At 47.6% G+C, this 24,448-nt stretch overlaps 7 non-coding genes across 7 annotated transcripts; all 7 read right to left on the bottom strand.

Moving 5' to 3' along the window:
• Positions 1 to 311: 311 nt before the first annotated feature.
• trnal-uag (transfer RNA leucine (anticodon UAG)) lies at positions 312 to 393 on the bottom strand. Its single transcript has one exon. It is a non-coding gene; the product is annotated as a tRNA-Leu (tRNA).
• Positions 394 to 2,240: 1,847 nt separating this feature from the next.
• trnal-uag (transfer RNA leucine (anticodon UAG)) lies at positions 2,241 to 2,322 on the bottom strand. Its single transcript has one exon. It is a non-coding gene; the product is annotated as a tRNA-Leu (tRNA).
• Positions 2,323 to 4,169: 1,847 nt separating this feature from the next.
• Positions 4,170 to 4,251, bottom strand: trnal-uag (transfer RNA leucine (anticodon UAG)). The gene has a single exon. It is a non-coding gene; the product is annotated as a tRNA-Leu (tRNA).
• A 1,847-nt stretch (positions 4,252 to 6,098) lies between these two features.
• Positions 6,099 to 6,180, bottom strand: trnal-uag (transfer RNA leucine (anticodon UAG)). Its single transcript has one exon. It is a non-coding gene; the product is annotated as a tRNA-Leu (tRNA).
• Positions 6,181 to 8,026: 1,846 nt separating this feature from the next.
• Positions 8,027 to 8,108, bottom strand: trnal-uag (transfer RNA leucine (anticodon UAG)). Its single transcript has one exon. It is a non-coding gene; the product is annotated as a tRNA-Leu (tRNA).
• Positions 8,109 to 9,954: 1,846 nt separating this feature from the next.
• trnal-uag (transfer RNA leucine (anticodon UAG)) lies at positions 9,955 to 10,036 on the bottom strand. The gene has a single exon. It is a non-coding gene; the product is annotated as a tRNA-Leu (tRNA).
• Positions 10,037 to 11,882: 1,846 nt separating this feature from the next.
• trnal-uag (transfer RNA leucine (anticodon UAG)) lies at positions 11,883 to 11,964 on the bottom strand. The gene has a single exon. It is a non-coding gene; the product is annotated as a tRNA-Leu (tRNA).
• Positions 11,965 to 24,448: the final 12,484 nt, after the last annotated feature.

Genomic DNA, 24,448 nt, shown 5'->3' on the forward strand with positions numbered 1-24,448 from the left:
CACATTTTTCTGGAGCTGCTGTGCCCAGTTGTCAGGATGGCTGAGTGGAGTAAGGTGCCAGAATCAAGGACTGTTAATCCTTACCTGATCAAAGGTTGGCGAATTCTGGTCCTTTTCTTGGGCCATGGGTTGCACTCCCACCTCTGACATGTCATTTTTACCCACACAAATGCAGCCAGCGTCAAAATGCTTTCAATTTGCAAGTGGCCACGTCAAACACCTCAACGGTATTCAACAAACTCAAGGCACTGCTCACAGAGCGACTTGCTTTCCCCTCACCAAAATTGGCAAATATTACACGCCACAAATTCTGGCAGCGGTGGGATTCGAACCCACGCCTCCGAAGAGATTGGAGCCTAAATCCAGCGCCTTAGACCACTCGGCCACGCTACCACTGAAAGCTATTCCCGTTTTGAAAGCAATGACGAGTGAGTGAGCTGTGAATTTGCTTTGCGAAAGGTTAGAATAAAGGAAATTAAAGTCGTCGACGGTAAATTCTCGATAACCGATTTTGCAATACACAGGTCGGAGGAACCGAAATGTCCACAGGACACTACCAGTAATTAGATGCATGTTGGAACAAACTAGTTATAACTTCCATTCAATATTTATTCCTATATCAACATCACTGAAAAAACCGGATTATCTGGTCATGATCATATTGCTGTTTGTGGGATCTTGCTGTGCGCAAATTTGCTGGCGCCTTTTCTACATTATAACAGTGCCTCCACTTTACAAATACTTCATTGGCTGTAAAGCGCTTTGGGAGGTCCTGAGCTCGTGAAATGAACGATTGTGATGCTGCTCAGTTAGTGTGCGGAATTTGGAGCACATTTTTCTCACCTTGCTCTGCCCGTTGTCAGGCTGGCCGAGTGGTATAAGGTGCCAGACTCAAGGACTATAATCTTTGCCTTACCGAAGGTTGCTGTATTCTGGTCCCTTTCTAGGTGCGTGGGTTGGAATCCCACTTCTGACATTACCTTTTTATCCACACAAATGCAGCAAGCTTCAAAAAAGCCTGCTCAACTGGCCTTCAATTTGCAAGTGGCCACCTCGCACACCTCAACGGTATCGCCGTTATCCGACAAACTGAAGGACCCACCACTCACAAACCAACTTTTCTTCCTCTCTAAACTTATCACAACCTCACGCTCTTCTCGGGGATAAGGCTTCAAATCACGCGTCTCCTTTCAACCCTTTGCCACACGAAAAAGCAGCACACTCAGAGCATTACATTGTTACCCTCCCGCGTTGCTGAATTCCACATTGTTTTCTTGTACTGTGGCTTTCAACCCCGGTGGTGTTTCTCAGAACAGGGCAGCAGAGTCAAAGAATGGGACTTCTTCCACACAAAGGCTTCTGAATTGTGCTCTGTTACTCAGAGAATGACTTCCACTGTTACTTCTGACATTAACATTTTGCCAGAGCCAAGCGAATCAGGCACCAACACGTAAAAGTTGCCACAATCGATGCCTTTGTGGACTGAGCCTTTCAGGTGGCAACGCTCAGACTGATGCTTCAGGCCAAGGGCACAATAGCTGCAGAGCACCTTGTTTCCCGTCACAGAGCTGGGAGATCCTGGTGACTTTCTGGGGCGCAGGACTCCAAATAGCACTTGCCACATCAATGTATTGTGTGAATTGAAAAAGCCCGCGAATGAGAGACTGAAATGTCCTGCTTGGAACTACTGTTGGATTGTGCTTTGTTGTTGAAGGGCTTGCGTTTGAACGTCAGCTCTGCTGCTTATGTTTTGTCAGGCTGAGCAAGCAGAATTGTAGGATGTTACCCGCTAGATTGGAAAATGCGAGTTGTTGGGAGATATCTGTGCGTATGAATATTGGTTGAATTGTAGAGATAATGAACTTAATGACTAGCACTGCCTGATAAGACACGCAGTAAGAATGAATGGGAGTTTGTGTGAAGTTGAAACACATTTTTCTGGAGCTGCTGTGCCCAGTTGTCAGGATGGCTGAGTGGAGTAAGGTGCCAGAATCAAGGACTGTTAATCCTTACCTGACCAAAGGTTGGCGAATTCTGGTCCTTTTCTTGGGCCATGGGTTGCACTCCCACCTCTGACATGTCATTTTTACCCACACAAATGCAGCCAGCGTCAAAAGGCTTTCAATTTGCAAGTGGCCACGTCAAACACCTCAACGGTATTCAGCAAACTCAAGGCACTGCTCACAGAGCGACTTGCTTTCCCCTCACCAAAATTGGCAAATATTACACGCCACAAATTCTGGCAGCGGTGGGATTCGAACCCACGCCTCCGAAGAGATTGGAGCCTAAATCCAGCGCCTTAGACCACTCGGCCACGCTACCACTGAAAGCTATTCCCGTTTTGAAAGCAATGACGAGTGAGTGAGCTGTGAATTTGCCTTGCGAAAGGTTAGAATAAAGGAAATTAAAGTCGTCGACGGTAAATTCTCGATAACCGATTTTGCAATACACAGGTCGGAGGAACCGAAATGTCCACAGGACACTACCAGTAATTAGATGCATGTTGGAACAAACTAGTTATAACTTCCATTCAATATTTATTCCTATATCAACATCACTGAAAAAACCGGATTATCTGGTCATGATCATATTGCTGTTTGTGGGATCTTGCTGTGCGCAAATTTGCTGGCGCCTTTTCTACATTATAACAGTGCCTCCACTTTACAAATACTTCATTGGCTGTAAAGCGCTTTGGGAGGTCCTGAGCTCGTGAAATGAACGATTGTGATGCTGCTCAGTTAGTGTGCGGAATTTGGAGCACATTTTTCTCACCTTGCTCTGCCCGTTGTCAGGCTGGCCGAGTGGTATAAGGTGCCAGACTCAAGGACTATAATCTTTGCCTTACCGAAGGTTGCTGTATTCTGGTCCCTTTCTAGGTGCGTGGGTTGGAATCCCACTTCTGACATTACCTTTTTATCCACACAAATGCAGCAAGCTTCAAAAAAGCCTGCTCAACTGGCCTTCAATTTGCAAGTGGCCACCTCGCACACCTCAACGGTATCGCCGTTATCCGACAAACTGAAGGACCCACCACTCACAAACCAACTTTTCTTCCTCTCTAAACTTATCACAACCTCACGCTCTTCTCGGGGATAAGGCTTCAAATCACGCGTCTCCTTTCAACCCTTTGCCACACGAAAAAGCAGCACACTCAGAGCATTACATTGTTACCCTCCCGCGTTGCTGAATTCCACATTGTTTTCTTGTACTGTGGCTTTCAACCCCGGTGGTGTTTCTCAGAACAGGGCAGCAGAGTCAAAGAATGGGACTTCTTCCACACAAAGGCTTCTGAATTGTGCTCTGTTACTCAGAGAATGACTTCCACTGTTACTTCTGACATTAACATTTTGCCAGAGCCAAGCGAATCAGGCACCAACACGTAAAAGTTGCCACAATCGATGCCTTTGTGGACTGAGCCTTTCAGGTGGCAACGCTCAGACTGATGCTTCAGGCCAAGGGCACAATAGCTGCAGAGCACCTTGTTTCCCGTCACAGAGCTGGGAGATCCTGGTGACTTTCTGGGGCGCAGGACTCCAAATAGCACTTGCCACATCAATGTATTGTGTGAATTGAAAAAGCCCGCGAATGAGAGACTGAAATGTCCTGCTTGGAACTACTGTTGGATTGTGCTTTGTTGTTGAAGGGCTTGCGTTTGAACGTCAGCTCTGCTGCTTATGTTTTGTCAGGCTGAGCAAGCAGAATTGTAGGATGTTACCCGCTAGATTGGAAAATGCGAGTTGTTGGGAGATATCTGTGCGTATGAATATTGGTTGAATTGTAGAGATAATGAACTTAATGACTAGCACTGCCTGATAAGACACGCAGTAAGAATGAATGGGAGTTTGTGTGAAGTTGAAACACATTTTTCTGGAGCTGCTGTGCCCAGTTGTCAGGATGGCTGAGTGGAGTAAGGTGCCAGAATCAAGGACTGTTAATCCTTACCTGACCAAAGGTTGGCGAATTCTGGTCCTTTTCTTGGGCCATGGGTTGCACTCCCACCTCTGACATGTCATTTTTACCCACACAAATGCAGCCAGCGTCAAAAGGCTTTCAATTTGCAAGTGGCCACGTCAAACACCTCAACGGTATTCAGCAAACTCAAGGCACTGCTCACAGAGCGACTTGCTTTCCCCTCACCAAAATTGGCAAATATTACACGCCACAAATTCTGGCAGCGGTGGGATTCGAACCCACGCCTCCGAAGAGATTGGAGCCTAAATCCAGCACCTTAGACCACTCGGCCACGCTACCACTTAAAGCTGCTTCCGTTTTGAAAGCAATGACGAGTGAGTGAGCTGTGAATTTGCCTTGCGAAAGGTTAGAATAAAGGAAATTAAAGTCGTCGACGGTAAATTCTCGATAACCGATTTTGCAATACACAGGTCGGAGGAACCGAAATGTCCACAGGACACTACCAGTAATTAGATGCATGTTGGAACAAACTAGTTATAACTTCCATTCAATATTTATTCCTATATCAACATCACTGAAAAAACCGGATTATCTGGTCATGATCATATTGCTGTTTGTGGGATCTTGCTGTGCGCAAATTTGCTGGCGCCTTTTCTACATTATAACAGTGCCTCCACTTTACAAATACTTCATTGGCTGTAAAGCGCTTTGGGAGGTCCTGAGCTCGTGAAATGAACGATTGTGATGCTGCTCAGTTAGTGTGCGGAATTTGGAGCACATTTTTCTCACCTTGCTCTGCCCGTTGTCAGGCTGGCCGAGTGGTATAAGGTGCCAGACTCAAGGACTATAATCTTTGCCTTACCGAAGGTTGCTGTATTCTGGTCCCTTTCTAGGTGCGTGGGTTGGAATCCCACTTCTGACATTACCTTTTTATCCACACAAATGCAGCAAGCTTCAAAAAAGCCTGCTCAACTGGCCTTCAATTTGCAAGTGGCCACCTCGCACACCTCAACGGTATCGCCGTTATCCGACAAACTGAAGGACCCACCACTCACAAACCAACTTTTCTTCCTCTCTAAACTTATCACAACCTCACGCTCTTCTCGGGGATAAGGCTTCAAATCACGCTTCTCCTTTCAACCCTTTGCCACACGAAAAAGCAGCACACTCAGAGCATTACATTGTTACCCTCCCGCGTTGCTGAATTCCACATTGTTTTCTTGTACTGTGGCTTTCAACCCCGGTGGTGTTTCTCAGAACAGGGCAGCAGAGTCAAAGAATGGGACTTCTTCCACACAAAGGCTTCTGAATTGTGCTCTGTTACTCAGGGAATGACTTCCACTGTTACTTCTGACATTAACATTTTGCCAGAGCCAAGCGAATCAGGCACCAACACGTAAAAGTTGCCACAGTCGATGCCTTTGTGGACTGAGCCTTTCAGGTGGCAACGCTCAGACTGATGCTTCAGGCCAAGGGCACAATAGCTGCAGAGCACCTTGTTTCCCGTCACAGAGCTGGGAGATCCTGGTGACTTTCTGGGGCGCAGGACTCCAAATAGCACTTGCCACATCAATGTATTGTGTGAATTGAAAAAGCCCGCGAATGAGAGACTGAAATGTCCTGCTTGGAACTACTGTTGGATTGTGCTTTGTTGTTGAAGGGCTTGCGTTTGAACGTCAGCTCTGCTGCTTATGTTTTGTCAGGCTGAGCAAGCAGAATTGTAGGATGTTACCCGCTAGATTGGAAAATGCGAGTTGTTGGGAGATATCTGTGCGTATGAATATTGGTTGAATTGTAGAGATAATGAACTTAATGACTAGCACTGCCTGATAAGACACGCAGTAAGAATGAATGGGAGTTTGTGTGAAGTTGAAACACATTTTTCTGGAGCTGCTGTGCCCAGTTGTCAGGATGGCTGAGTGGAGTAAGGTGCCAGAATCAAGGACTGTTAATCCTTACCTGATCAAAGGTTGGCGAATTCTGGTCCTTTTCTTGGGCCATGGGTTGCACTCCCACCTCTGACATGTCATTTTTACCCACACAAATGCAGCCAGCGTCAAAATGCTTTCAATTTGCAAGTGGCCACGTCAAACACCTCAACGGTATTCAACAAACTCAAGGCACTGCTCACAGAGCGACTTGCTTTCCCCTCACCAAAATTGGCAAATATTACACGCCACAAATTCTGGCAGCGGTGGGATTCGAACCCACGCCTCCGAAGAGATTGGAGCCTAAATCCAGCGCCTTAGACCACTCGGCCACGCTACCACTGAAAGCTGCTCCCGTTTTGAAAGCAATGACGAGTGAGTGAGCTGTGAATTTGCCTTGCGAAAGGTTAGAATAAAGGAAATTAAAGTCGTCGACGGTAAATTCTCGATAACCGATTTTGCAATACACAGGTCGGAGGAACCGAAATGTCCACAGGACACTACCAGTAATTAGATGCATGTTGGAACAAACTAGTTATAACTTCCATTCAATATTTATTCCTATATCAACATCACTGAAAAAACCGGATTATCTGGTCATGATCATATTGCTGTTTGTGGGATCTTGCTGTGCGCAAATTTGCTGGCGCCTTTTCTACATTATAACAGTGCCTCCACTTTACAAATACTTCATTGGCTGTAAAGCGCTTTGTAGGTCCTGAGCTCGTGAAATGAACGATTGTGCTGCTGCTCAGTTAGTGTGCGGAATTTGGAGCACATTTTTCTCACCTTGCTCTGCCCGTTGTCAGGCTGGCCGAGTGGTATAAGGTGCCAGACTCAAGGACTATAATCTTTGCCTTACCGAAGGTTGCTGTATTCTGGTCCCTTTCTAGGTGCGTGGGTTGGAATCCCACTTCTGACATTACCTTTTTATCCACACAAATGCAGCAAGCTTCAAAAAAGCCTGCTCAACTGGCCTTCAATTTGCAAGTGGCCACCTCGCACACCTCAACGGTATCGCCGTTATCCGACAAACTGAAGGACCCACCACTCACAAACCAACTTTTCTTCCTCTCTAAACTTATCACAACCTCACGCTCTTCTCGGGGATAAGGCTTCAAATCACGCTTCTCCTTTCAACCCTTTGCCACACGAAAAAGCAGCACACTCAGAGCATTACATTGTTACCCTCCCGCGTTGCTGAATTCCACATTGTTTTCTTGTACTGTGGCTTTCAACCCCGGTGGTGTTTCTCAGAACAGGGCAGCAGAGTCAAAGAATGGGACTTCTTCCACACAAAGGCTTCTGAATTGTGCTCTGTTACTCAGGGAATGACTTCCACTGTTACTTCTGACATTAACATTTTGCCAGAGCCAAGCGAATCAGGCACCAACACGTAAAAGTTGCCACAGTCGATGCCTTTGTGGACTGAGCCTTTCAGGTGGCAACGCTCAGACTGATGCTTCAGGCCAAGGGCACAATAGCTGCAGAGCACCTTGTTTCCCGTCACAGAGCTGGGAGATCCTGGTGACTTTCTGGGGCGCAGGACTCCAAATAGCACTTGCCACATCAATGTATTGTGTGAATTGAAAAAGCCCGCGAATGAGAGACTGAAATGTCCTGCTTGGAACTACTGTTGGATTGTGCTTTGTTGTTGAAGGGCTTGCGTTTGAACGTCAGCTCTGCTGCTTATGTTTTGTCAGGCTGAGCAAGCAGAATTGTAGGATGTTACCCGCTAGATTGGAAAATGCGAGTTGTTGGGAGATATCTGTGCGTATGAATATTGGTTGAATTGTAGAGATAATGAACTTAATGACTAGCACTGCCTGATAAGACACGCAGTAAGAATGAATGGGAGTTTGTGTGAAGTTGAAACACATTTTTCTGGAGCTGCTGTGCCCAGTTGTCAGGATGGCTGAGTGGAGTAAGGTGCCAGAATCAAGGACTGTTAATCCTTACCTGATCAAAGGTTGGCGAATTCTGGTCCTTTTCTTGGGCCATGGGTTGCACTCCCACCTCTGACATGTCATTTTTACCCACACAAATGCAGCCAGCGTCAAAATGCTTTCAATTTGCAAGTGGCCACGTCAAACACCTCAACGGTATTCAACAAACTCAAGGCACTGCTCACAGAGCGACTTGCTTTCCCCTCACCAAAATTGGCAAATATTACACGCCACAAATTCTGGCAGCGGTGGGATTCGAACCCACGCCTCCGAAGAGATTGGAGCCTAAATCCAGCGCCTTAGACCACTCGGCCACGCTACCACTGAAAGCTGCTCCCGTTTTGAAAGCAATGACGAGTGAGTGAGCTGTGAATTTGCCTTGCGAAAGGTTAGAATAAAGGAAATTAAAGTCGTCGACGGTAAATTCTCGATAACCGATTTTGCAATACACAGGTCGGAGGAACCGAAATGTCCACAGGACACTACCAGTAATTAGATGCATGTTGGAACAAACTAGTTATAACTTCCATTCAATATTTATTCCTATATCAACATCACTGAAAAAACCGGATTATCTGGTCATGATCATATTGCTGTTTGTGGGATCTTGCTGTGCGCAAATTTGCTGGCGCCTTTTCTACATTATAACAGTGCCTCCACTTTACAAATACTTCATTGGCTGTAAAGCGCTTTGTAGGTCCTGAGCTCGTGAAATGAACGATTGTGCTGCTGCTCAGTTAGTGTGCGGAATTTGGAGCACATTTTTCTCACCTTGCTCTGCCCGTTGTCAGGCTGGCCGAGTGGTATAAGGTGCCAGACTCAAGGACTATAATCTTTGCCTTACCGAAGGTTGCTGTATTCTGGTCCCTTTCTAGGTGCGTGGGTTGGAATCCCACTTCTGACATTACCTTTTTATCCACACAAATGCAGCAAGCTTCAAAAAAGCCTGCTCAACTGGCCTTCAATTTGCAAGTGGCCACCTCGCACACCTCAACGGTATCGCCGTTATCCGACAAACTGAAGGACCCACCACTCACAAACCAACTTTTCTTCCTCTCTAAACTTATCACAACCTCACGCTCTTCTCGGGGATAAGGCTTCAAATCACGCTTCTCCTTTCAACCCTTTGCCACACGAAAAAGCAGCACACTCAGAGCATTACATTGTTACCCTCCCGCGTTGCTGAATTCCACATTGTTTTCTTGTACTGTGGCTTTCAACCCCGGTGGTGTTTCTCAGAACAGGGCAGCAGAGTCAAAGAATGGGACTTCTTCCACACAAAGGCTTCTGAATTGTGCTCTGTTACTCAGGGAATGACTTCCACTGTTACTTCTGACATTAACATTTTGCCAGAGCCAAGCGAATCAGGCACCAACACGTAAAAGTTGCCACAGTCGATGCCTTTGTGGACTGAGCCTTTCAGGTGGCAACGCTCAGACTGATGCTTCAGGCCAAGGGCACAATAGCTGCAGAGCACCTTGTTTCCCGTCACAGAGCTGGGAGATCCTGGTGACTTTCTGGGGCGCAGGACTCCAAATAGCACTTGCCACATCAATGTATTGTGTGAATTGAAAAAGCCCGCGAATGAGAGACTGAAATGTCCTGCTTGGAACTACTGTTGGATTGTGCTTTGTTGTTGAAGGGCTTGCGTTTGAACGTCAGCTCTGCTGCTTATGTTTTGTCAGGCTGAGCAAGCAGAATTGTAGGATGTTACCCGCTAGATTGGAAAATGCGAGTTGTTGGGAGATATCTGTGCGTATGAATATTGGTTGAATTGTAGAGATAATGAACTTAATGACTAGCACTGCCTGATAAGACACGCAGTAAGAATGAATGGGAGTTTGTGTGAAGTTGAAACACATTTTTCTGGAGCTGCTGTGCCCAGTTGTCAGGATGGCTGAGTGGAGTAAGGTGCCAGAATCAAGGACTGTTAATCCTTACCTGATCAAAGGTTGGCGAATTCTGGTCCTTTTCTTGGGCCATGGGTTGCACTCCCACCTCTGACATGTCATTTTTACCCACACAAATGCAGCCAGCGTCAAAATGCTTTCAATTTGCAAGTGGCCACGTCAAACACCTCAACGGTATTCAACAAACTCAAGGCACTGCTCACAGAGCGACTTGCTTTCCCCTCACCAAAATTGGCAAATATTACACGCCACAAATTCTGGCAGCGGTGGGATTCGAACCCACGCCTCCGAAGAGATTGGAGCCTAAATCCAGCGCCTTAGACCACTCGGCCACGCTACCACTGAAAGCTGCTCCCGTTTTGAAAGCAATGACGAGTGAGTGAGCTGTGAATTTGCCTTGCGAAAGGTTAGAATAAAGGAAATTAAAGTCGTCGACGGTAAATTCTCGATAACCGATTTTGCAATACACAGGTCGGAGGAACCGAAATGTCCACAGGACACTACCAGTAATTAGATGCATGTTGGAACAAACTAGTTATAACTTCCATTCAATATTTATTCCTATATCAACATCACTGAAAAAAACGGATTATCTGGTCATGATCATATTGCTGTTTGTGGGATCTTGCTGTGCGCAAATTTGCTGGCGCCTTTTCTACATTATAACAGTGCCTCCACTTTACAAATACTTCATTGGCTGTAAAGCGCTTTGTAGGTCCTGAGCTCGTGAAATGAACGATTGTGCTGCTGCTCAGTTAGTGTGCGGAATTTGGAGCACATTTTTCTCACCTTGCTCTGCCCGTTGTCAGGCTGGCCGAGTGGTATAAGGTGCCAGACTCAAGGACTATAATCTTTGCCTTACCGAAGGTTGCTGTATTCTGGTCCCTTTCTAGGTGCGTGGGTTGGAATCCCACTTCTGACATTACCTTTTTATCCACACAAATGCAGCAAGCTTCAAAAAAGCCTGCTCAACTGGCCTTCAATTTGCAAGTGGCCACCTCGCACACCTCAACGGTATCGCCGTTATCCGACAAACTGAAGGACCCACCACTCACAAACCAACTTTTCTTCCTCTCTAAACTTATCACAACCTCACGCTCTTCTCGGGGATAAGGCTTCAAATCACGCTTCTCCTTTCAACCCTTTGCCACACGAAAAAGCAGCACACTCAGAGCATTACATTGTTACCCTCCCGCGTTGCTGAATTCCACATTGTTTTCTTGTACTGTGGCTTTCAACCCCGGTGGTGTTTCTCAGAACAGGGCAGCAGAGTCAAAGAATGGGACTTCTTCCACACAAAGGCTTCTGAATTGTGCTCTGTTACTCAGGGAATGACTTCCACTGTTACTTCTGACATTAACATTTTGCCAGAGCCAAGCTAATCAGGCACCAACACGTAAAAGTTGCCACAGTCGATGCCTTTGTGGACTGAGCCTTTCAGGTGGCAACGCTCAGACTGATGCTTCAGGCCAAGGGCACAATAGCTGCAGAGCACCTTGTTTCCCGTCACAGAGCTGGGAGATCCTGGTGACTTTCTGGGGCGCAGGACTCCAAATAGCACTTGCCACATCAATGTATTGTGTGAATTGAAAAAGCCCGCGAATGAGAGACTGAAATGTCCTGCTTGGAACTACTGTTGGATTGTGCTTTGTTGTTGAAGGGCTTGCGTTTGAACGTCAGCTCTGCTGCTTATGTTTTGTCAGGCTGAGCAAGCAGAATTGTAGGATGTTACCCGCTAGATTGGAAAATGCGAGTTGTTGGGAGATATCTGTGCGTATGAATATTGGTTGAATTGTAGAGATAATGAACTTAATGACTAGCACTGCCTGATAAGACACGCAGTAAGAATGAATGGGAGTTTGTGTGAAGTTGAAACACATTTTTCTGGAGCTGCTGTGCCCAGTTGTCAGGATGGCTGAGTGGAGTAAGGTGCCAGAATCAAGGACTGTTAATCCTTACCTGATCAAAGGTTGGCGAATTCTGGTCCTTTTCTTGGGCCATGGGTTGCACTCCCACCTCTGACATGTCATTTTTACCCACACAAATGCAGCCAGCGTCAAAATGCTTTCAATTTGCAAGTGGCCACGTCAAACACCTCAACGGTATTCAACAAACTCAAGGCACTGCTCACAGAGCGACTTGCTTTCCCCTCACCAAAATTGGCAAATATTACACGCCACAAATTCTGGCAGCGGTGGGATTCGAACCCACGCCTCCGAAGAGATTGGAGCCTAAATCCAGCGCCTTAGACCACTCGGCCACGCTACCACTGAAAGCTGCTCCCGTTTTGAAAGCAATGACGAGTGAGTGAGCTGTGAATTTGCCTTGCGAAAGGTTAGAATAAAGGAAATTAAAGTCGTCGACGGTAAATTCTCGATAACCGATTTTGCAATACACAGGTCGGAGGAACCGAAATGTCCACAGGACACTACCAGTAATTAGATGCATGTTGGAACAAACTAGTTATAACTTCCATTCAATATTTATTCCTATATCAACATCACTGAAAAAACCGGATTATCTGGTCATGATCATATTGCTGTTTGTGGGATCTTGCTGTGCGCAAATTTGCTGGCGCCTTTTCTACATTATAACAGTGCCTCCACTTTACAAATACTTCATTGGCTGTAAAGCGCTTTGGGAGGTCCTGAGCTCGTGAAATGAACGATTGTGATGCTGCTCAGTTAGTGTGCGGAATTTGGAGCACATTTTTCTCACCTTGCTCTGCCCGTTGTCAGGCTGGCCGAGTGGTATAAGGTGCCAGACTCAAGGACTATAATCTTTGCCTTACCGAAGGTTGCTGTATTCTGGTCCCTTTCTAGGTGCGTGGGTTGGAATCCCACTTCTGACATTACCTTTTTATCCACAAAAAAGCAGCAAGCTTCAAAAAAGCCTGCTCAACTGGCCTTCAATTTACAAGTGGCCACCTCGCACACCTCAACGGTATCGCCGTTATCCGACAAACTGAAGGACCCCCCACTCACAAACCAACTTTTCTTCCTCTCTAAACTTATCACAACCTCACCCTCTTCTCGGGGATAAGGCTTCAAATCACGCTTCTCCTTTCAACCCTTTGCCACACGAAAAAGCAGCACACTCAGAGCATTACATGGTTACCCTCCCGCGTTGCTGAATTCCACATTGTTTTCTTGTACTGTGGCTTTCAACCCCGGTGGTGTTTCTCAGAACAGGGCAGCAGAGTCAAAGAATGGGACTTCTTCCACACAAAGGCTTCTGAATTGTGCTCTGTTACTCAGGGAATGACTTCCACTGTTACTTCTGACATTAACATTTTGCCAGAGCCAAGCGAATCAGGCACCAACACGTAAAAGTTGCCACAGTCGATGCCTTTGTGGACTGAGCCTTTCAGGTGGCAACGCTCAGACTGATGCTTCAGGCCAAGGGCACAATAGCTGCAGAGCACCTTGTTTCCCGTCACAGAGCTGGGAGATCCTGGTGACTTTCTGGGGCGCAGGACTCCAAATAGCACTTGCCACATCAATGTATTGTGTGAATTGAAAAAGCCCGCGAATGAGAGACTGAAATGTCCTGCTTGGAACTACTGTTGGATTGTGCTTTGTTTTTGAAGGGCTTGCGTTTGAACGTCAGCTCTGCTGCTTATGTTTTGTCAGGCTGAGCAAGCAGAATTGTAGGATGTTACCCGCTAGATTGGAAAATGCGAGTTGTTGGGAGATATCTGTGCGTATGAATATTGGTTGAATTGTAGGGATAATGAACTTAATGACTGGCACTGCCTGATAAGACACGCAGTAAGAATGAATCGGAGTTCGTGTGAAGTTGAAACACATTTTTCTGGAGCTGCTGTGCCCAGCGGTGGGATTCGATATTTATTCCTGTATCAACATCACTGAAAAAAGCAGATTATTTCGTCATGATCACATTGCTGTTTGTGGGATCTTGCTGTGCGCAAATCGGCTGGCGCCTTTTCTACATTACAACAGTTCCTCCACTTTAAAAATACTTCCTTGGCTGTAAAGCAAAATGCGATTTGTTGCGAGAAATCTGTGTGTATGAATGGCGGTTGAATTGTAGAGATGATGAACTTGATGACTGCTGTCGGCCCTCTCAGCCTCAGACAGACTGCTGGATGCATAAACAACCGGTTACAATTTCCCAGCTTCATTTTCTTGTTGCAATACACACCCGACACCATATGACGACGCATCACATTCTCGTACCAAACGCTTACATGGATCATACAACACAAGCATTTTGTTGGAGCATAACAGTTTTCTTGCTTTTACAAAGTCTTTTTCGTGGCTTTCACCCCATAACCTTACGTCTCCTTTATGCAGCAAGGCGTGCAGTGGTTCTAACAGTGTTCTGAGACCTGGTAAGAAGTTACCAAAGTAATTCAGGAGTCCAAGAAACGACCGCAGCTCTGTCACGTTCTGTGGCCTCGGTGCATTCTCAATTGCTTCCGTCTTCAAATCGGTGGGCCTGATTCCGTCCGTCGCCACTCTTCGCCCAGGAACTCCACTTCAGGCGCCAGGAAAACGCACTTTGAGTGTTTTAACCTGAGACCCACGCGCTTAAGTCGACTAAAAACCTCCTCCGGGTTCTACAGATGCTCATCTGTGTCCCAACGTGTAACCACGATAGCGTCCTGGAAGACTACGGTGCACGGGACCGACTTAAGTAAGCATTCCATGTTTCTCTGGAATATCGCCGCAGCTGATTAAATCCCAAACGGGCATCTGTTGTAAATGAAGAGACCTTTGTGCATGTTGATGCAGGTGAGGCCCTTCGATGATTTCTCCAGCTCTTGCATCATGTTGGCCGAGGTTAAGTCCAGCTTCATGCAAGTTTTTCCTCCCGCCAGCCAGCGTCGCAAATAGGTCGTCTGCCTTCGGTAGCGGGTATTCATTCTGCAGTAAGAAACAATTGATAATTACTTTGTAATCACCACAGATTCTGACGGTGCCGTCTCCCTTGAGGACTGGAAGAATTGGACTGGCCCAGTTGTTGAATTCGATCGGTGAAATGATGCCCTCTCTTTGCAGCCGGTCCAGCTCAATCTCCACCCTCCTCTCTCATCATGTACGATACTGCTCTCGCCTTGTGATGGATGGGTCGCGTCCCCAGAATTAGGTGGATCTGCACTTTTGCTCCTTGGAACTTCCTGATGCCTGGTTCGAACAGCGAGGGGAACTTGTTTAGGACCTGGGCACATCGACGGGCGAGTTCCAGCGTATCTTCCCCAGCCAGCTCCTGCCGAGCAGCGTGGGGCCATCACCCGGTACCACCCAGAGTGGTAACTTGTGCATCGCTCCATCGTAGAAGACCTTTACAGTAGCACTGCCGATTACAGGAATTAGTTCCTTTATGTAAGTTCTCAGTTTAGTGTGAATGGGAGTCAGGACTGGCCTTGAGGCCTTGCTGCACCACAATTTTCAAAAGTCTTTTTGCTCATAATGGACTCGCTCGCGCCCGTGTCCAGCTCCATTGACACCGGGAGACCATTTAATTCAACCTTCAGCTTTATCAGGGGACACTTTGTGGTAAATGTGTGCACCCCATATCCCTCTACTTCCTTGGTCTGAGGCTCTGGTTCATCGTGATCCACCGTGGATCTGTCCTCCTCTGCAACATGGTGGTTTTCAGAATTAGCAGTGTTTGCAGCTCACCTGCTCATACGTTGGAAATGTCCCATTGTTCCACAGCCCTTGCAAATGTATCATTTGAAGCAGCATGAATGGAAATGATGATCATCCCTGCATCGCCAACAAGGTGTTAATGGCCTTGCATTCATCACCCTTGATGGTGGACTCTGAGACATCTGCGGATGTGCAGCTGCAGGCATGTGAGGCCTGCCCTGTACGTTTCGATTCGAAAACAACATTACTTTGTTCACGGTAGTTGTAGCAGCACTCGTATGCTGAGAGATATGCTTGGTATTGTCATTGGTGGCGATGAATGCTTGGGCTATCGCTATGGCTTTACTCAAGGTTGGGATCTCTACAGGCAAAAGTTTGCGTCATATTGCTTCATGGCCAATGCCAAGTACAAAGAAGTCCCTGAGCATGTGCTCCAAGTGTCCTTCAAATTCGCAATGCCCTGCAAGGCATCATAGCTCGGCAACATAGCTCGCTACTTCCTGTCCTTCAGACCTCTTGTACGTGTAGAACTGGTACCTCGCCATCAGAACACTTTCCTTCGGTTAAGATGGTTCTGGACCAGTGTGCACAAAATGTCATATGATTTCTCTATGGATTTTGCTAGAGCAAGCAGATTTTTCATGAGGCCATACGTTGGTGCCCCGCAAACGGTGAGGAGAATCGCCCTTCGTTTGGCAGTGTTCGCTTCTCCTTCCAACTTGTTACCACGAAGTATTGGTCGAGTCGGTCCACGAAGGTTTTCCAATCATCTCCCTCCAAAAATTTGTCCAGGATGCCCACTGTTCTCTGTACCGTTGCGGTAGGGTTCACCATCTGTATCTCGTCGCCAGTTGTAGTGTACGAATAAACAGTCTGACCAGATACTGGGAGCTCAAAGTAAAATGTGACTGTAGTCTTTTATTGCAGGTGTCCAGAGTGCCTCTCCAGCCTGTGAGGCCTCCTTAAGTATAGGTGCTCCCAAGGGATTGTGGGATCTCTTGGGACTCCAGGGGATGAGCCCTCTGGTGGTTGAACAAGGTATTTACAGGTCTGCATATATAACAGAAGGGGCCCGCAAAGTCGATGTGGATTCTAGACCACGGTTTGGATGACCATGACCACAGATTGAGCGGAGCTTCCTTTGGGACATTGCTTAACTGCATGCAAGTGCTGCACAGATGCATGCATGTCCGAGTCAATGCCAGGCCACCAAACATGGGACCTGGTGATGGCCTTCATCATGACAATACCGGGATGTGTACTATGTAACTCCCACTAAAAAAATCTTGCCCTGCCTTTCTTGGGCATTACAACACGATTACCCCACAGTAAACAGTCAGACTGGATGGAAAGCTCATCTTTGCGACGGCTGTATGGTTTGGTTTCATCACCCATTTCCTTGGGGATGATCAACCAGTCCCCATTAAGGACACAACATTTTACAACCAATAAGGTTGGTCCAGGTCTTAACTTGTTGAGCAGTGTCAAGCGACCCTTCACTTACAAAGGCATCTATGACCATGAATAGCTCTGCGGGCATTGGCACCTCCGATGTGGGCAACGGTAACCGGCTCAATGCATCAGTGCAATTGTCGGTGCCTGCTCTATGGCGAATGACATAATTATAGACAGATAATGTCAGCGCCCACCTCTGGATGAGGGACAACGCGTTGGTATTGATACCTTTATGTTCCGAGAACAACGATATAAGCGGCTTGTGTTCGGTTTCCAGCTCGAAGCGGAGCCCAAACAGGCACTGGTGCATTTTTTTTACCCCATAAGCACATGCTAAAGCCTCTTTCTCTACCATGCCGTAGGCTCTTTCCATCTTGGACAGGCTTCGAGAAGCGTATGCAACTGGTTGAAGATTGCGTGACTCATTGGGTTGCTGGAGTACGCAGCCGACCGCATAGGACGACGCATCACAGGTCAAAACTAGATGCTTGCATGGGTCATACAGTACCAGTAGCTTGTGGGAACACAACAGATTTCTAGTCTTCTCAAAGGCTTTGTCTTGAAGTTCGCCCCACACCCAGTCGGCTCCTTTCCTGAGCAGCTTGTGCAAAGCTGTGCTCAATTTGAGTAGGAAGTTACCGAAGTAGTTGAGAAGATCCAGGAACGAACGCAGCTCCATCACATTCTGGGGCCTGGGCGTATTTTTGATGGCCTCTGTTTTCACGTCTGTAGACCTGATTCTATCTGCAGCAATCTTTCAGCCAAGGAATTCGACCACTGGTGCCATGAAAAGGCACTTCGAACGTTTCAGTTTGAGTCCCACTTTGTCCAGACGACACAGAACCTCTTCCAGATTGTGCAGGTGCTCGGCGGTGTCACAACCTGTGACTAGGATGTCGACTTGGAATACCACGGTCCTGGGGACGGATTTCAATAGGCTCTCCATGTTTCCCTGAAATATGGCTGCCGCCTAACGAATGCCAAAAGGGCACCTGTTGTAAATAAACAATCCTTTGTGCGTGTTGATGTACGTAAGTTTCTTTAATGATTCAACCAGTTCCTGTGTCATGTAGGCCGACGTTAGGTCCAATTTGGTGAACGATTTTCCCGCGGCTAGCATTGCAAACAGGTCATCAGCTTTCGGTAGCGGGTACTGATCTCGTTTCGAAATTCGTTTGAGCGTGACCTTGTAGTCTCCACAAATCCTGACCGTGCCATCGTTCTTTAACACCGGAACAATGGGGCTGGCCCATTCATTAAATTCGATCGGTGAGATGACCTCCTCGCATTGTAGCCTGTCCAGTTTGAGCTCGATCTTTTCTCTCATCATGTGCAGATGCTATGAGGCTGCAGAGTGACTTGGATAGGTTAGGTGAGTGGGCAAATGCATGGCAGATGAAGTATAATGTGGATAAATGTGAGGTTATCCACTTTGGTGGTAAAAACAGAGAGACAGACTATTATCTGAATGGTGACAGATTAGGAAAAGGGGAGGTGCAAAGAGACCTGGGTGTCATGGTACATCAGTCATTGAAGGTTGGCATGCAGGTACAGCAGGCGGTTAAGAAAGCAAATGGCATGTTGGCCTTCATAGCGAGGGGATTTGAGTACAGGGGCAGGGAGGTGTTGCTACAATTGTACAGGGCCTTGGTGAGGCCACACCTGGAATATTGTGTACAGTTTTGGTCTCCTAACCTGAGGAAGGACATTCTTGCTATTGAGGGAGTGCAGCGAAGATTCACCAGACTGATTCCCGGGATGGCAGGACTGACCTATCAAGAAAGACTGGATCAACTGGGCTTGTATTCACTGGAGTTCAGAAGAATGAGAGGGGACCTCATAGAAACATTTAAAATTCTGACGGGTTTAGACAGGTTAGATGCAGGAAGAATGTTCCCAATGTTGGGGAAGTCCAGAACCAGGGGACACAGTCTAAGGATAAGGGGGAAGCCATTTAGGACTGAGATGAGGAGGAATTTCTTCACCCAGAGAGTGGTGAACCTGTGGAATTCTCTACCACAGAAAGTTGTTGAGGCCAATTCACTAAATATATTCAAAAAGGCGTTAGATGAAGTCCTTACTACTAGGGGAATCAAGGGGTATGGTGAGAAAGCAGGAATGGGGTACTGAAGTTGCATGATCAGCCATGAACTCATTGAATGGCGATGCAGGCTAGAAGGGCCGAATGGCCTACTCCTGCACCTATTTTCTATGTTTCTATGTTTCTATGTCCTGGCTTTGTGATGGATGGGCCTTGCGTCTGGGCCTACATGAATCTGCACCTTGGCTCCCTTGAAGCTGCCAATTCCCAGTTCAAACAGTGAGGGAAATTTGCTCAGCACTTGAGCACACAAATCGTCATCCGCTGATGACAAAGCTTTGATATCGTACCATTTCCATTTTATTTTCTCGAGCCAATTCCTGCTGAATAACGATGGGCCGTTGCCCGGGACAATCCAAAGCGGTAGATCATGAACCGTTCCCTTGTATGACACTCTTACTGCTGCACTATCGATCACTGGTATGAGCTCTTTGGTGTAGGTGTGCAATTTCACGTTTAGCGGACTCAGCTTGGGTCTCTCTGCCTTGGTCTCCCACAGCTTTTCAAAAGTCCTCTGGCTCATTATCGATTGTGTAAGGGGAGCTTGGGGTGTGGGTTCGAATTCACACTCCCCTTGGGTTCTGTACGTGCGATTTATGAGGGTGGGTGAGAGTAATGAGGCACCAGACAAAGTGGGTAAGAGTACAAAATGGCTAATGTTGTTTATCTAGAATAGCAAACACAAAGATAGAGGGCATAGTAAGAGGTCATAAAATGGCAGTGATGGCAAAATCTCATTCAACAACCCGAAAAATCTCGCAACAGGGAAGGGGAAAACAAGTGGTTAAAACATCCCACTCACATATAACCACACCTCCCAATCCCACCCGTCCTACCAATTCCTATCCTAAATTGAGTCTGTGAGGGGGTTTGGGCTATACTCAGAATCCTATCAACTCCGGGGTTCTGGGGGCACTTATTTCAGCTCGGGGTCCCTCTGGGGTGGGCTTTACGTTGTTGTTCGGTTTTCCTCTTCGAAATTGCCTCGGTTTCTTCTATCTGCCTCTCGGTTATCGTCAGACTACAGCTGTGAATCCAGGTTATTGAACCAGGTGTCCAGACCTGCACAGCTCTGCGTGCCCCAGCCTAATGCTTCGGCTATTCTCACCCTGTCCAGTGTGTTCAGGGCTAACAGCAGCACCTGCTGCCACTTACTAACCAGGAGGCTGGCTCGTGGGTTTTTAGTCTCAACCAAAATCAAAGTTTGTAAAACTCTCTCAGCTCCTTCTTGGTCCACAACTTCCTTTTTCCACAACTCCTTTTCTCCACAACTGTTTTTCTCCACAACTCTTTTCTCCACAACTCCTTTTCTCCACAACTGTCTTCTCCACAACTCCTTTTCTCCACAACTGCTTTTCTCCAACTGTTTTCTCCACAACAGTGAAGTTGAATGTTCAGCCATGAACTCATTGAATGGCAGTGCAGGCTAGAAGGGCCGAATGGCCTACTCCTGCACCTATTTTCTATGTTTCTATGTTTCTATGTTTCTATGTTTCTCCACAACTGTTTTTTCTCCACAACTGTTTTCTCCACAACTGTTTTTCTGGTGGTTCTGTGTCCTATATTTGTATTCAATTCAGTTCTGGTCTTTTCGTGCTCAAACCCAGTGGATGGTCCATTGTGTAAGTTTGGGCTGGGAGATAGCTTTGAATATTTAATCAGAAGATGTCACAGGTACACACAGATGTGAGGACCAGGGTATTGTTTCAGTGCACATAGGTGCCGGGAAGTCTGTGGGTCCTTTGTTATAGTCCTGGGAGTCAGTGGGCCATTCCTGCAGTGATTCATAGTTTTGATTCAGAGCTATTGTCCATATTAATTAGGTAGATAATGGCCCACATTCGTAGTTTGATTTGGCAGGGGGGAAGTCATTTTCAAACTGGGCCGGGCGTCCTTATTGGTTGAAGATTTTCCCACTTCAGGCCCGACTCGACCCTTGATTGGCCTGCCAGAATGCACTTTTCCCCCATTGGCCAGTGCCTCCGTCTCGCTTGTGAGCCAGACTCCACAATGTCTGTATCTGCCCACACGTTTTCCCAGCCTGCTTTTACTTGGCCAAAAATGTTCATTTAGTGTATGGAACGATTCCATGTTAGTTTTATTGTCCTTACGGTGTTTCAAATGCGGCCGTAGATTTTCGAACCTTACACTTGACTCGCACCCGTGTGTAATTCCGTGGATACCGGCACGCCGTTTAATTTTACCTCCATCCTTATCGGTTGGCTCTTTGTTAGGAATGCACGTATGCTATACACTTCCTCCTCGGAGCTCTCAAATGACTTGGGCTGCATCACCAGATCCACGCTGGATTGATCATCATCCACGTGGTGTGTCTCAGCTCACTTGCTCTACTGTGGACATGTCCGCTGAAGATGCCCCATCTTCGCACACCATCTGCATACATACTGCCTGAAGCGGCACTGATGGGGTCAGTGATTGCCCCCACAGTCTTCCAATGCAGGCCCAAATTTGCAAGGTCCTGCAAGATGTCTCAGGTCGGCAACAAATGTCACTACGTCCTGGCCTTCTGGACTAACGTGTGTATAGAAGCGATATCTGGATATGAGAATTCCTTCCGTAGGTTTAATGTGTTCCCAAACTAGAGTACACAGTTCTTTGTAATCCTTTTCTGTAGGAAGAGTTGGTGCGAGCAGATTCTTGATGAGTGCATAGATCGTGGGGCCACAGACGGTGAGAAGAACTGCCCATCGCTTCTCTGCATCCTTGTCTTTGTTTAGATCGTTTGCCACAAAATACTGGTCAAGACAATCCGTGAAATCTTCCTAATCCTCTCCCTCATTGAATCTCTTGAGCATTCCAACAGTACTCGATCGTGCTGTGCTTGCCTTACTTTTGCATGGGTTCGTATTTTCTTCATCGTCAGTTGTAGTGTATGAAATGATACAATAAACTCCATACTGTGAGCCAGTGACCAGGTGTAACCTGGTCAGTCTTTAATGGCTTCCAGAAGTGAAGATACAAAGGTGAAATTCGGGTTATATACCGGGCCCAGTACGCGTGTACCTATGCTACTAGGGCCTCCGACGGTAGTGCCCCCTGTTGGTGGGCAGACCTTATGTACATACATTACAACATTCATAAAGTAAAGGCCCATTCCAAGACAGAGCCCAGAGGGGAAGGCAACCAAAAGGCTGATGAGTTAGCCAAGGAGGGAGCCAAAACAGGAGAGTTTTGGGACCCATACGGGTCCAGCCCAGTAGCAGCGATCCGGGACAAAGGGGGAACACAAGGGAATGTAGGGGTAGCATTGGCCCCGGACTTGAGGAAAGTCCGGGCACAGGATCCCATCCTCAAGATTGTCTTGGAGCATCTGGCTCGGGGAGAAAAGGTAGAAGGACTGTTTGGGGTAGCAGGCATTACTTGAAAGGAGGGAATGCTTTTCAGGGGAAATCAATGGGTGGTCCCAGAACAGCACCAGAGGGAATTCCTCCAGATAGCCCACGGGGGCCCAGGAGCGGGACACCCAGGGCCAGAGACTATCTGGCAGAGGTTAGAACAGGCAGGGTAATGGCCGCAACTGAGGGAGGATGTCCGCAATTTTTGCGCAGACTGTCTGGTATGTGCAACGAACAACCCCGATCCCCAGAAAAGAAAGGTTCACATGGGACACATGAGAAGGGTAGAGGGACCATGGCAGTCAGTACAGATCGATTACATCGGGCCATTGCCCACGGCAAAGGTGGGTTACAAGTACTGTTTGGTCCTAGTGGACATTTTCTCGAAGTGGGTTGAAGCCTTCCCTTACCGATCAGCACAGCATTGGCGACAGCAAGGATCTTAGTGAGGGAAGTGTTCTCTAGGTGGGGACTGCCACAGATCGTGGAGTCCGATCAAGGGAGCCACTTCACAGGGCAGGTCATGCAGGCTACCTTGAAAGTACTAGGGATAGAAGGGAAATGGCATGTGGCTCACAACCTACAGTCATTGGGGGTTGTAGAGCGACTTAATCGGACCATCAAAGAAAGGCTGTGGAAGGAAACAGGACAGTCCCCGAAAAAGTGGGTTGAGGTCCTGTCGTTTGTCCTCATGGGGGTCTGATCCAGCCTCTCCAGAAGCACAGGGCATTTCCCACATGAGCTCATGACTGGTAGGGTCATGCGCACGCCCACCCATGCCCTGGCACCGGTTCTCACAGCGGGGCAGGTGAGAGAGGTAAACCGGGACAAGTTTGTCAAGAGTCTGTTTGAGCACTTGAAACAGATTCATTGGCAAGCAGCACAGGAGCAATTGGGTTGGGGTGACTGAGGGCAAGCGCATATGCTTGAAGTGCAAGGGACACATTCCCCTGGGACGGTGGTGGTGGCTCAGGAAATTGAGTCAGGACACGGGGAACCAGACAGCAGACTGGGAACGACTGGAGAACGCTCCGTAGCAACAGATTACGGGGACACAGGGGGGAGTGGAAGTGTGTTGGGACAGGTGGTGGAAGGAGGAACAGGGAATATATGTGTGTATGTGGGGGTCGGAGCGGATCTGTCCAGTGGGTGTGTCGATTGCCTTTTCGAGGCAATGGCAGGATGCCGGGGTTGGGATCAGATGGGATCAGAGTATGGACTCCTGCGTGATCCCAGACCATCCCAACACAATAAATTCCTCGGAGCTTGTAGCACACAAGAGGAAACCCTGCCCACAGCCCCACCGGTACAGACAACAGAAGTTAGGTGTTCAGCTACCACACCAGGCCCAGAGAACAGTTTAGTTTTAGTCCCGACCGGGAAGCTTCTATTCCAGGGGGTGCATTACTTGGTCGCATTCGTTACTTTAAATCTAACCAGGGTACATCTGCCCGAGTGGTGTCCAAAAGAACCTGAGCAGCTGTATGAGGCCCTCATTAAAGAAATGTTCCGCCAGTTCTTTGAACTCAGTTACGGGAATATGAGTCGGGAAAAATTGTACGATATGGGAGTGTATGATAACGTTAGTCCAGGGAGGCAGAGGCGAGGGGTGCTCAATGATGTCGTGACAGCATTTAGCGCGGGTACATCCCTCGCCAATAGTATGGACGATGTGCAGCTGCAGATGCAGGTTAGCGGTTTAAAGCACCAGCTGTGGAAAATCCTGAGGGAAGGGAACGCGGTGGTAGGGTGGGAGTTGAGGAGGACCAGGCAATGACAGTCCATTTAAAGGAGGTTATCGCAGAGCTGGAGACACACGCAAAGACTGTAAATGCATTAATACGGGAGGACAGGAATGCCTCGGCCAGCGCAGGCAGCACGAAATGAAATGTGAGTGTTGTACGGTGCCTGGTTGCTGAGCGAGGGGAGCAGTAATTTAGATGATCTCCAGCAAGGTCGCGTCGTGTCCCATCTTGAATCAGCAACCGGCACATCTCAGCGCTCAGCCCATACAGTAATTCGATGAGCCTGTGTCAGCTCTGTCCAGCCTCCGAAGCCTACCCAGTACCAGTGGATTGCGGTCGGTCCAACCACACAATCATGGGGATAGTGTTGTGTATGCCGGAACTGGGTGGGATGTCACAACCAGCGCCGGTATAGAGGGTGGAGAACATCGGGGTCATACCGGAAGGGGTTCACGTGCGGTATCATGCGATCTCACT

The sequence above is a fragment of the Pristiophorus japonicus genome, chromosome 8, assembly GCF_044704955.1.
Source record: "Pristiophorus japonicus isolate sPriJap1 chromosome 8, sPriJap1.hap1, whole genome shotgun sequence".
In the NCBI taxonomy this organism is placed as follows: Eukaryota; Metazoa; Chordata; class Chondrichthyes; family Pristiophoridae; genus Pristiophorus; species Pristiophorus japonicus.